The following is a 14,419-nucleotide window of genomic DNA, read 5'->3' as shown; positions in this document are numbered from 1 at the left end:
GGATTCAAAGTGTCTATAGCCTTGTTGTTGTTGTTGTTGTTGTTGTTGTTTTCTTTCTTTCTTTTTGTAAGTATACTGCCCTCTCGATGTATCGGTCAAAACATAACTGCGCATCCGGCACTTATGTTGTTGTCCTAGTTGGTGTTCTTTCTTCCTCCATTTCATTTTACGTAGTTCCTCCATGCTGCAAATCTAACTTTGGCCCGGAAAATTTTCGGCATTCGTATATAACATGTATAATAACTGGTCGTGAGTGACTTTATACTTATCAAATAAATGCTAAAATAACGTCAGAAATAAGATAAATCAACAACGATATGTATGTATATACCTGTAGGGGAGAGCGGGGTGAGTTGGGACGTGGGTCAAGTGGGACACGTTCTCTGAATCAAAAACTGTTCAACCAATCAGCGATTGGCTTATATCTACAATAAGCCCCTAGCAACCATACATCACACTAAGAAAGCCACGCAGTTCGGCAAATTCTAAGTATGTATAAATTGCTATTGAAAATTGTCCCCAAAATCTAATATTTTTTTGAAATCAGGTTAATTAACCTGTTGTCTTTGTATTCATGATTTCAAGGGCACAGTTTAAGCTGGTGGTGAGCCTTATAAATATGCAACTAATATAACTTGTTTTTGACAAATGCCTGCATGGTTACTGAGTAGTCCTACATGTTTATGTATATGTCATGTGAGGGACAGTTGGGACAACGTGTCCCATTTGTCCCTCATAATACCATTACATGTATTTGGAATTCATACAAAACAGACATATTAAGTTAAAAGTTGAATCAAACAATATTTATTACCCAAATTCACAGTTGACGTACTCTGAAAATAAAATGCAAAGACCAATAAAGATACTGGAGATACAGCAGGCATAAGTTTTTATTTATTAACTACTGGGCATAATTTGTTCAGGAAACAAAAGCAGTTCAAATTTTCAAACATGTTGTTCAAACTTGTTTTGTTGAAATAAAGATCATTTTAAAGCATGTTTGACTGTTTTCATTACCAATGTTTCATTACGCCTTCCAACTTTGATGGTATAGGATGTCCCACTTTACCCACGGGTGGGTCAACTTCTTCCCCAAAATAAGGTTTTTTCTTTTAATTAACGGCAGAAAATTGAGAACAATGCCACCCCAGCTTATGGCTCTTTATGTAACCTACCATATGAACCTTCATGCAAGCCCGAAAGGAAATGTAATCATCTCTTCTATAAAAAGATATAAGAAGAAAATCGGCGAACTTGAAATAATGTCCCACTTCTCCCCGCTCTCCCCTATATATATAACATATTGGCTCGCTGTGTTCATGTAAAATCTTTGGGTTTGTTCAATTTGTAATTGATGTTGGACGTCAAATTGACTCATGTGAAATTTCCCTTCGTATAATGGTATTGTTAAAAAAAATCCCCTTCCTTGCAGAAAGTATATTGCATAATCATAACTACTAAAAGAAAATAAAGCACAGAATCCGTATTGGCTTTTGGTAATGCATTAATCAAAGTATAGTAAACTGGAAGAGTGGGAAGGAGAGAGACATTTTTGAGACGACCATTATGATTAATATGGAGAGGTACTGCAATGTCCAATGGGGGGGGGGGGGGGTGGGAAGGGGGAGCGGTATGATAAATGTATAGAAGGTCTTGCGTAACATAACAACAACCTGCACAGACCGTGTGAGGGGAAACTCAAATCTTCTTGTCCCTGAACCTGGAAGTATCACCAGAAGCAATTATCGAAGGAAACGGATGCCCCATATTAACCCCTTTCATAACAGGAGATCGTCATTTCTTCGTTCTTGTAAGGCCTCTTATAGAAGGGATAATCGTTATATACTGTAGCTATAATGTTACCATTATTGGAATTTTGCTACAAAACTAGAACTCTCAGATCTTTATGACTGTTACAGTAACAATGATGTCAAAAATTTTCCCGATTGCGGTTTCAATGTCCCGAAGACGTCTGTATTTGTCTATTACCTGTATTTTCTTTGTGTCTGCGCTTGCATAAACAATATGCAAAACTGATTAATTGGAGCATCCTGTTTCTCTTTGATGTTACAGAAAACTGGAAAGCTACAGATTTAAAGCAGGTGGTTCTGAGAAGGAAAATTGTTCGAGCTACTCGGCCGTGATCTGGCAAAACGGCGTATCTCGTTTGAAGCGATTTCGAGATATTCACGTTTAAAGTTTAAACGCCTGCCGTTTAACACAAAGTGATTTACATAACTTAGGATTGTGTTCCATAACAAAATCAAAACTTTTATGTCTTATCTAACTCAAAATACATGTTCATTGCCAAATATTCAAGATTATCAAAAGATACGTAGTTCTGCCTGATCATGAGAATCCCACATAGATTGTGTACAAATACGATACGCGCATACGGATCGGAACTTGGGATACGTAATTCTGCGCCAGCCGCTAAAGCTGCCTCAATGAAGGAGTATGTACGATCAGGCAAAACTGCGTAACTATATCAGTTACGTAGTTCTGCCAGCTCAGTGACGTCATTTTTACCCCAAAACCTTGATATTTGAGGATTTTATTCAAAAAAAAAATCGAGATACGTAGTTCTACCAAATCACGACCAAATCCGGTCTTTCAAGAGGAGTCAGGGTGTTACGTTAGCACACATCCTGCGATGAAGTCTTCAACTTCTTTGAACTATTTCAGTAATGATTTAGTTCTCTGGAGGTTATTACTTAAGAAAATTAACCTGTGAAAATTTCTGACACGAACAGAAAACTCAGGCTAGCAAGATTCTGCCTTTGAATTCTCACAGGAAAAATTCTGTCAAAAATCAAATTGAGTTTTATTCAGGTAAAAAGTTCTACGCAACAAGATTGCTGGTGTATGCTTGTTTCTTGCTCTCCTTAGCTAATCTTGGTAGCTTTTCACACATCAAGAAATACAGAGTCAATAATCTTTCTCTCTCTCTCTCTCTCTCTCTCTCTCACTTTTCTCCAACCCTATAGAGTAAGCTAGTTCGTAATTAGCTCATGTGCACATTTGGACAAACGACCTTTGTTTTTTTCTTAGTTGGCTTGACATTTCACCAAAGCAAAACGAAGTGATGCATTACTTTGCCAGACATAACAATAATTTTATTGACTTCATGTTCAAACAAAGAAATAACCTGCGTAGGTCAGGTTAAACTTAGAATGGCCCGTCGATTTACCCTATAGGGAAGCAGCTTTGTGCATTGTTTTGAATGAACAAAGCCTATCTATTGATATTGCCAATTTTAGGCTTTAAAGGCATAATTTACCATTTGCAGATGAAACAAAAAAACCCAGCATTAGTGTCTAAAAATCATTACAAAATGTGAATTTGGGTTAGAAACAACCACTGTAAAAAGTTGAATCGGTATAATCATTGTTAAGTATTGTTAAATACACAAAATGTGAACAATAGTTTTAATAAAAATGATACCAGTCTAAACCGTCCACAGTTACGGTTTATTGAGAAAAATAGTAATATCTCCTTATATTTTAGGTTTTATTGCGAAAATCTTATATGGTAGGATGTTTTGTGATACAGCAGACCTACTCATATGCATCAACTCAACATGTGATATCTTGAACATTTTTTAAACCACTGTTCCCAAAGGTACACAGAACATTTAATAAGCAGCTTGTTGCTCTCAGGCGGAGGTGCTGGCAAGGATTACATGAACAATCATAAGGCCTAAGTCACAGATGCATACCTTAATAAATTCAATAACCAACTTGCCTGTTTATCACAATTTACCTTTTATCTGCTCATGCGCAAAGTTGAATCTCTCGAAAGGAAATCTCTTTAAACTGTACAAAATGCTTATTGTGACGCATTAGTCATTGCGCGCTAAACTACGCGCATCTGTGGTAAGCGCGTTTATGTCGTCATACGCAACAACCGTCATGGTAACCTCATACCCAAGCATGCAACAGATCGTGACAAGCTCTTGATGAGTCCACTGTGCTCTTCATTTGTTGTCTAAAAATCGATATATTTCGCGACAATTCGAATTGCGTGATTGAAGTCATTCTCGCAAGCATTTGCAATTCGCTGCTACTCGAATTCGGAATCATGTTTGAGAGAAAGCAATCACGGTAAGAGCAGTAGTACCGTTGCATATGTCTTGACTAATTCACAAGGTTTCTAAGTATAATTAGCCCTATCTCTTAATTTAGTATCGCTGTATGTAGAAAAGGAGCACTTTCTAACTTTCATTCTTCAATTTGATTCCTTGACCTCCTCTTTCCCATCCTCCCAGTGTAATAATCTTATCTTGCCTACAGACCTCTACATTAATCACGACTTTCAGTATCTAACACATCAATCACAATGATATTATAGTCATGTAAGATCATTCATACTAGCATGTTGTATTAGATTAAAGGACATTATAACGCTGTATGAGAGATAATGTTATTTTCGTGGGCTTACAGAATATTGAGTGGCGTAGGTTATGTATATTGGTGCTGAACCATACTTTCTATTGCGTAATATCATTCAACCTCATATTTTGTGATTTTGGCGGTGAGAATTTTTTCCAGGTGAACTTTACATGGATTTGTTTTGTTCCTATCCGTTTTCCATAGGGTTTCCATTACCTTCTTCTGGCCATGGGCTCGAACTGCATCCCAGGTTCGATCTCGAGCGACAAAGAATGGCAGGAAGAAAGATGTCGGTGGAACTAAGCCGGTGGGAAAGAATGCAAAGACTGATCGACGATGTCCGCCAAATAGGAAATCTGTTTCGGTGGATGCATTCGAAAGAGTCTCAAAAGGTATTACCTAAAATGATAGATCTAAACATTGTCTGCATGTATATTCTGGCCTCTATACAATTTTTCTCTCCTCCTACTCCTTCTCTTTCCACCTATACGTGTTTCTTCTTCATCAGTATCAGTTTGCTCTTTATTCTTCTTCGCCTTGTTCTCTTCTTCTCTTCTTTGTTGGTAATGACACCCTTTCTTTGTTAAGCATTTATGATAGCTGTTCTTTCTCTTGGATTACAATAAAGTCATAACATCCAGTGATTCGTTTGATTCTGCTGCAACGCGAAACTTAGACAACTGAGCCGAGAATTATGAAGTTGCCTAATTTTCAGCACTTGCTGTCAAATATGAAGTATGCCACTTCATTTATAACGTGTTGCTTATTTTTTTTTTTTTAACACATGTCTACATACACCTCCAGAAAAGGGGAAAGGAAAATCAACAAAAGAAAAGTTTGGCGGTCCTTGTGTGAAGGACCAATCACCACACTCAGATGTGACCTCAGCCGTTTCTAAAGGGAAGGGGCTTCTGAGACGTATCACATCACGACGGCCAAAGCAGTATCTCAAGGAAGAGAAAACTGCAGACGACTGGCACAAGAGACCACGCCTGTCAATTGCTCAACATATGGAATGGATGCGTGAAAATATGCGCAGAAGAGCAAACAAGGTGTGTTATTCTTAATGTTTATAGAGGAGACTATTTGATACGCGTGTATTTTGCTTTCGTGCATAGGTCAGAAATTCTCTCGTTTTGGTCCTAATTAGCGTAACTGTGAAAAATATGAAATTTGGTCATGATAACATTAAAAACTCCTATCGACATACCACTTCCCAAGGAGATATATTGGAGGTTCAAGTGTAGCAACATCTGATTTTCATCTACATCAATTCACGAGAAAAGCTGGACAATGTTATGAACAAAATGATGTCGAATTGATTCTTAAAGCATTAAACTCATATCCTGACTATTCGTATACGTTAAGGCTGCATTCTAGATATCAAATTGAACTAATTCACAGGTCGTTCGATTCGATGGCGAATCCGTGGCAAATAATGACAGCGACGATGACCTCCGAAGTTACAAGGAAGAACTCAAGAAGAGGCCAAGTACCACCCCTAAGTTCTCCCTGCCCCTTTACATGGAACAATGGCTGGAGCTGAAAGCCGCTGGCGACCCGGTGCTTGCCTTGACAACCCGAGAATTGGCTGACATGGACGACCTGGCCAAGAGGCTGAGAAAGCTGCGGGTTAGCCAGGGCCTGGTGCCAGATATGCCAGACGAAGGGGTGCAGGAAGTGAGGACGACTGAGACGTCTGGTGATGCTGTCACGGAGGAGGTGCAGCCAGTCGAAGAAGACCCTCCTATGGTGGGTCACAGATACCCCTTCCATTGCTCTTATTTATAACTACAGTGCTTCCAAAGCAGAGTCTTTATAACTCCTTTGATGCCATGTCCTTCCTTTCATCAAACATGTCAAGAGAAATCAATTCAGTGAAGAAAAAAAAACCTAACAAAGAGAGTTGATAGTTCATTTGGACTTAACTTTTCAGTTAAACGAAACTGAAAGGCAGATATAATGTTATAGTCCAAAATCCTACAGAGGAAAGAACGTTTTGTTTGTATATTTAAAAACTGTTAGTGTGAGTCTGAAGAGACGCAAAAGGTCTTCATATTTTTTTTTTTTTTTGGTTGTTGTTTTTTTTTTTTTTGGGGGGGGGGTTAAAATGTTTCAAGTTTGACGATCACAGACGCAACGGTACCCTTTCTCATCTTCTCTCTTTCCCGTCATATTTCATTAAGGTGGTGCCTTACTACCCGTTCATCACCACAGTAACCCGTTTCCGGGACCCTCGATTCTTCCTCGAGAAGTGCCCCTACAACCCCGCCCACGACCCCAACGACAGGCTTACCTTCAGCAAGTCTACACGCTACATCTCCCCGTGGATGCCCACCGTCTACGTGTGGGACAAACCAGACGTGATCCTTCCCTTCAGAGGCATGTGCTAGAAGCGTCCCTGCTTGACAGTATGGAGAGGCTCAGAGACAAGTGCGGTTAGGACATTATCGTGATGATTGTAATACATTGGTATTGAGAGATTGGCACACTCCAGGAGAAAACGGACTCCTTAGTTTTACGTGCATCTCACTATTCGGACCGTAATGTGATACAATCATTCGCGGATTAACCCCACTGTCTCTGGCAAATTCATAGAAAGACCATTGGAAGCAGGTTGCGGATACAGCTGTGGGGATTGTACAGTGGCTGTATGAGAGGTACATGAGCCACTCTTTAAAGGGAGAAAACGGACTCCAAAGGTGTGTTCTCTCACTAAGAACAACTTGCTGTACAATATTCCGTGGATGAAACCAGTGCCTTGACTGTGACAGGAAGACGCCTCTCAAGCCATCTGTTGAGGACGTTTAGGGACAATAACCAAGGAGATCAGGATGATGGAATGAGATTCAACGGAGAGATTGACTATCACACAGGAGATACGGACTCCTTTATAGCATCTCGCGAAATGATCTCAACATCCGATGCAATCCCCCTTGGATAAACCTCCGTGAGTGACACGCCCATTGGAAGACTTCCAAACTAACGCAAGCCTACCATTAACCTCTGAACGGATTGCAGGAAAGCGTGACGGGCATGGAAGCTCGGAGACATGTGGGTTTGGACAATATCGCGATGATTGTACACAGGCATTGAGAGATAGAAACTCTCCAGGAGAAAACGGACTCCTTGTTCTAAATTTTTCTCTCTATTCTTGGACCATGATGTGATACCATCATTCGCGGATTAACCCCACTGTCTCTCTGGCAAGTTCATAGAAAGACCACTGGAAGCAGGTTGCGGATACAGCTGTTGTGATTGTACAGTGCCTGCATGAGAGGTATATGAGCCACTCTTTAAAGGGAGAAAACGGACTCCATAGATGCGCTCTCTCACAAGGAACAACGCGCCGTACAATACCCCAAGGATGAAACCTGTGCCTTGAGTATGACAGGAAGACGCCAGCTCTCAAGTCATCTGTTAATGAGGAGGTTTAAGGACAATAACCAAGGAGATTGAGCTGATGGAATGAGATTCAAAGAGAGATTGACTATCACAAAGGAGATAAAAAAAAATAGACTCCTATATAGCATCTTGTACAATGATCTCGTCGTCCGATGCAATCCGCCCACTGGAAGACTTTCCAACCAACGAAAGGCCACCAGAAATCCCAAATTAATCTAATACAACAAAGATAATGGAGTCTCTCCTCCCACACGGAAATGTAATAGCTGACTTCATTAATGAAATGAAATTTCTCTCTCACACACAAATATACACAAATATAACTATAAGAGTCTCTGATTTACGCGTCATCTTTTTGTTTTATGCTCATGTAGTACTTCACACAAGAATTATGCTAGCGATCCCTATACTTATTTCAGTTCTTACGAAAGACACTACAAAGAGAGAGAGAGAGAGAGATTCAGAAGCTAAAGTTTTGTGACACAAAATCTGTTCAGAATTGAACTTTTAAGGATGGTTATACTCCAAAAATCTAAGCAGACACTGATACGACCAGTCACAACAGAAAAATAGAACGGTAGCATCTTACACACAAATTTCCCGAGCTGAAAACCGTGATTACGCTAATCATCAAAAAAGAAAAGATTGCAAAGCTTGTGTTAACTCTAACAGGTTCCTCTTTAATTCATATTCAATTCTCCCATCAACAAGAGTGGCAGTGAGTCGCCAAAATTCATGTTCAGATTAGTTGAGCACTTTCAACTAAGGTCTCAGCTCAGCATCGGAAAAATATAACAAAAGGGTCACGCATCAGTCGAGGCTTTAAACCCGGCCTGAAGTACCACACACTAAATGATTTGTGAAATTCTGTCAATATAAGCGACACTTTCACTTTCTGTGTAAACTATATCCCTAGGGATGACGAAAGGGCCTGCTCGATTTGACACCGTAGGATCGTTACCTACTTCCAAAGCCGTTTGATGCCAAAAGCAAGAGGCATTGCAACACTATGTCGAAATGATGACTTAACATGCTTAGGCCTACGGAGCGCTGCGTTCACGCACTCCGCTCAGATTCATACAACCCGTAATCACAGTGACATTAAACGCTAAATTGAGGTTTTAAGCATAAGCTTATCCACATAATCCTTCAGGGGTAATCTCTTGAATAATCGCTAGGCCTATGAACCTTTTTCGATTGCAAACGACTTTATTCGTACTGCCGTGGTGAAAGGGTAGTGTTCAATCAATCAACACTGAGTCACACGGTTTGATAAGTCACAAATATGCATTCAGACGCCATTCCATCACGGAAATTACGTTCGTGTATCGCTGGTGATTCGTACCTTTCTACTATTTTCTGATCAAAACTTAGGCTTCTTGGGAATTTTCGCTGAATTAACCAAAGAAAGAAAGAAAAAAAGAAAGAAAGAAAAGATGGGTAACAATTCGTCGTGACACATCTGACAAGCAAACAAAGAAACAGAAGATTGGTCATACTGAGGACCTCCCCCCCCCCCCCCAGAAATGTCGCTATGCCAACCGGTATGCCTCCGCTTCTATATTTCGCATTATTCCCCCGATAGGTCTACAGAACATCTTCCAAATGTAAGACAATGGTTTCATTATGAATGGCAAATAATCATTATCTGTATACACTAATTTTCATGAAAACATTTTGAGTTATTTTCAAAATATAAACTAACATATTCGAAGTTTAGCATTTTCTCTTGACATTTCACCCCATGGCAGAAATATTTCCTTACATAATTACTGTCCAGTGTAAAGAAGTTTAATTAAGTGTTTACCTTAAGTCATTCCTGATAAGATAGATCTCTGCATAGAGAAAATAGTGTAATTTGACCATTTAGTATAATTTTTGCATTTTCACCTTACCTTTCACCCTTGACCTTCGACCTCATGACCCAAAACCGCTAAAGAGAATCATTGTTAGGCAGTACATGTATGTGCTCATTAAGTTTCTTGAAGATTCCTTGAACAATTTCCAAGATATGTCTGGATTTTAAAAAAGTGACATTTTGGCATTTTTACATGGCCTTTGACCATCATTGACCAATGACCCCTAAAACTTGATGTAAAGAATCTTTACCTGGCAATACATACACTAAGTTTCATGAATATACCTTCAGGCATTGTCGAGATATGGGGTGGGGGAGGGGATGGTGAGATTCAAGTATTTGACCTTCACCTATGACCTTTGACCTTGAATGTGTGCCCCCGAAAGCTGATAGATAGGCACAGTCTCATCCACTCATACATACATGATAATTATGTCAAGTTTCATTTGGATACCTCAAACGGTACTTAAGGTACGCTGTCCACTAAATCGATTACGCATGGACGGACGAACGAACGTACAACCCCCCAAAGACAATGCCTCAGCCATGAAGTGTCGCCAGAAACTTCGTGCCGGAGGCATAAAAACACACATCACCACGGGTTGAAACAAGTCTATAGGCCACCCCCTATACACTCATAGACTGGTCTAACTAAAACATTAGCGTCACGTAGGCCTACATTTTGTGTGGGAGTCAAATTATCAACATGACATAACTTTGGAAAGTCTGGGATAGTCATGACAGTAGTGTTCATCGAACTGTCCGAAATGTACCAAGGGTGAATTATTCCGCAGGCTCAAATAACGTTGATCCCATTACCTCACAAATTCTATTACTGTTATCATATTATTAGACTTTTGACCAGATATATATATATATATATATATATATATATATATATATATATATATATATATATAATCACACACACTCAACCAAAAAAGAATATTGCTATGGTAGAAAAGAAAACTAGTAACGAAACGTGCCTTTACTCCTTGGGTTAATAAATTTATAATCATGCCCTGCATAATGGGCAACATTACTGCTTGTGACAGTCATTTAGTGCATCATATACAAATCAATGGTATTGCGTGTGCGATTCAAAAACCTGTCCATCATTCTATATACACTAAAAAAAAAAGAGGAAATGGTAAATCCAACATTTTAAATGTTGTCGCTTCTCGAGCCCTTATTATAAATGTTAGATATAACACTCAAAGTGGAACTTGCAATTTCACAATGGTTAACCCCACATTTTGAGTATTAAATTTATCATTTAAAAAAGGTTTAGCGAATGGCATTTAAGATGTAGGATTTACTATTTCATTTTTAGAGTGTATAGCTACCACCCATCTATGCAATATATGCCTGCCAATGTTACTATTATCTTCACTACTATAGTCGGATCACTGTCTTGTCCCTATGGCATTATGAAAACTGCTATCAAAAGTTTTGTTTTCACATCAACCCCTGACACACGTTATAGTGCAGCACAATTTAATCTTGTTCATTCCTATACGCTCATGCAAGGAGAACATTCATGAATATCATGTTGTTGGTGCATAATTTTATATTTTCAGTTCCACAGTCAACTGGCATATTTCTGCTTCGTCAAGCAATTAGTCAGTCATGTCGTCTGGGGGCCTTAATCATGAACATGTGTGCCGGGTGAGCAGTTTGCTTTTTGTTAATGTACAGCAAATTAACAACTGGTTTCCGTTTGAAACGCTCGGGGAGAAGAGGTAAGGGTGAGGGGTGAATAAGTTAGGGGAATACTACAGTGATCGTCGGCATAGAGATAGCACTGTGCGCACGCGTGGAAACTGACAATTATAGAACGGAGTTCGCCTTTCACGTGCAATGAAGTAGGCCGTTTAAAGATAGACGCCCAACGATTTCCACGCTGGAAGTTGTGTTACAAAGACATTGCCAATAGTTAGTGTAATAATGCCATTGATATGCACAGTTGTTGTTGTTGTTGTTGTTGTTGTTGTTGTTGTTTTAAAAAGCTTTTCCAATGGTTAAATGAAATAACTTAACATAACGCATCATATACTATAAAAAAAAATATAGTTTTCACACGAAGGATAGAAGTCATTCTTAATTTCAAGATTTCATATTTCTCTTCCACCTTCTCCATTTCTCCGTCTATCTATCTGTCTGTCTCTCTAAACAGACCATTATATAAACCGTATAAAATTGCATATTATAATCTATATCTAGCTGTATCCATCAATCAATCAATATATCTATCTATCTATCTATCTATCTATCTATCTATCTATCTATCTATCTATCTATCTATCTATCTATCTATCTATCTATATAAGATGTACACAGAATATACATGCATACTGGTATTTACGATACACAGTTGCATTGCTAACTTAGGAGGTATATGTCCTCATACTCACTACTCCTCGTAAGTACAGCCTATATGTGAACCGATATCGTTTCATAAACTTCTTATAAAAAAAAAAGAAATGTGTTACTCTCTTACCCTACTTCACATTATAATGACTCTTTTACAGCATCAGCATCTCACCCTATCTAATGCAATCATCCTTTGTTTTCATGTTTATCGCATTTGCCAAAAAAGAATCTTTGGTGTGTTGGTTCTCAGTCGACACGTTTTCTCGAACCATAACTATATTGATGCAACACCTCATAACTTGTTTTCGTAATACTCATTAAAGTAATCTTATTCTATCCGTTTTACATGACTGAATAAAGGGAGCGTGATTAACAATCCAGACGTCGATTCTTAGATGTTATGGTTGTGTCCTGTATAGTCGATGGCAGGCTTCCACACAACCCTCGGACCGCCCTTCGCTACCCTCTCATTTTAACACTGTTTACATCATCACTTTTACTGCACTTATGATAATTAGAGCAATGCTGCTTGTTGTTGTTATTATTGTTATTATTGTTGTTATTATTATTATTATTATTATTATTATTATTATTGTCATTATTATTATTATTATTATTATTATTATTATTATCATTTAATATCATTATTGTCATTATTATCATTATTATTATTATTAATATTATTACTACTACTACTACTACTACTACTACTACTACTACTACTACTACTACTACTACTATTACTACTACTACTACTACAGTACTGCTATTATTATGCCTATTATTATCATCGTTATCATCATTGTACTACTATCATTATTATTACCAGCAGTATAGCAGTAGCAGCGTTAGAATCATCACCATCATCGTCATCACCATTATCATTAGGCCCTAATGGGTAAAACAGTATATATGAGGACGGTTTCATTTCTCGTGTTTAAGATGGCTCACATAATGGGTTACCGGTCTAGTCAGAATTAGTGGATTATTGTGTGCATCACAACGCACCGACAGGCGCTGGGATAAACCAGGAGTGCCTTACTGCCTTTATCAAATATTTGACATCTATCAAAAGACTGTATCACACATCACGTGCGTTTGGGATTTTGGCAATCTCTATCAAAATCCCTCTAGGCCTTGATGCATACGTGAACATATTTTGACAAATTAAGAACGACAGGTCCCTAAAAAATAAAAATAAAAAAGTACGTGCAATGATTTCTCATAACAACATGTCAACCAGCATAGGAGGTTTGGAGACACAGAGGCCCGTATTCTACTGTAGACCAAGGTTTAAACCCATTTTAGACCCAGACTTGGGTTTAAACTCGGTGTAAGTTTTTAGCAGAATACGGGCCAGAGAGTCTGGTTCAATGTGAAACGTTAGGTCTACGAGAGCAACAGCAGTGTAGAGACGATCAAGCATCAATGTAAAGGCACGACTTCTGTGGTGCATCAGCGGTGGGGGAATTACACAGGAATTGCGTGTTGGGTGACTCAGAGACACCATGGTATTAGCGAGGTTACGAGTCATTATACAGTTTGAGTCCCTGCCCCCGAATCACCCCCCCCCCTTCCCCTCTCTCCAAAATCCCCCATCACCACCAACCCCCTTTCCTGTACTCGTCTCGAGCCGAGAGCAGCAACATCAACCTTTTGTTTGGCCATTAACAGTTTCCTACATCTCACCTTAATGTGGAAATTGTGTGCGTCCTCTCCTTTAACGCGCCACTAAAACGCAATTGTTGTAGTTTCTTTGTCTTTGGTTGTATGACCTGGCCATTGTAAAAGAGCTCCATTTACCCCAGTGCTTCAACAATGGCATAAAAACCACTGGGTGACACATGCGGAGTGATGAGTAAATGTGCGGCTTGGTGATTATTTTTTCCACACTCTCACTGCACATCATCTACATACACTAAGAGAACTTTGAGTCTCCCATGTCTCTTTCCAGCAAGCATTTGTTAAAAAACAACAACATAATAATAAATAAATAAATAAATAAATAAATAAATAAATAAATAAATAGATAAATAAATAAATAAATAAATGAATAAACGATTGAAAATAATAATAACGTCTTCTTAGTTTGTTTCTTTTAACACTTATATTATTCAAGAAAAGTTTCATACAATTAACAATTTCAGGCCTTTTTCTTGCAAAACACTCAATAATAAAACATTTTCCACAAAGCATTTTACTACATATCTACTATCATACAATCTGAGGTGTTAGTTTACAACACCTGTGCAACAATTATGAGTTTGTACATTTTAGTCAAGGGAAGGACCACTAGGACCAGTGCCATCCCGTAACACATGTTGCAACAAGTACCGGGATGAGATGAATTAGAAAATGTAACATTTAAAGATGTCCAAGTTTTGCAACT

This window comes from Diadema setosum, chromosome 15 (genome assembly GCF_964275005.1).
Source record: "Diadema setosum chromosome 15, eeDiaSeto1, whole genome shotgun sequence".
Taxonomy (NCBI): Eukaryota; Metazoa; Echinodermata; class Echinoidea; order Diadematoida; family Diadematidae; genus Diadema; species Diadema setosum.
The sequence above is the reverse complement of the archived record's forward strand: the minus strand, read 5'-3'. Positions refer to the sequence as shown.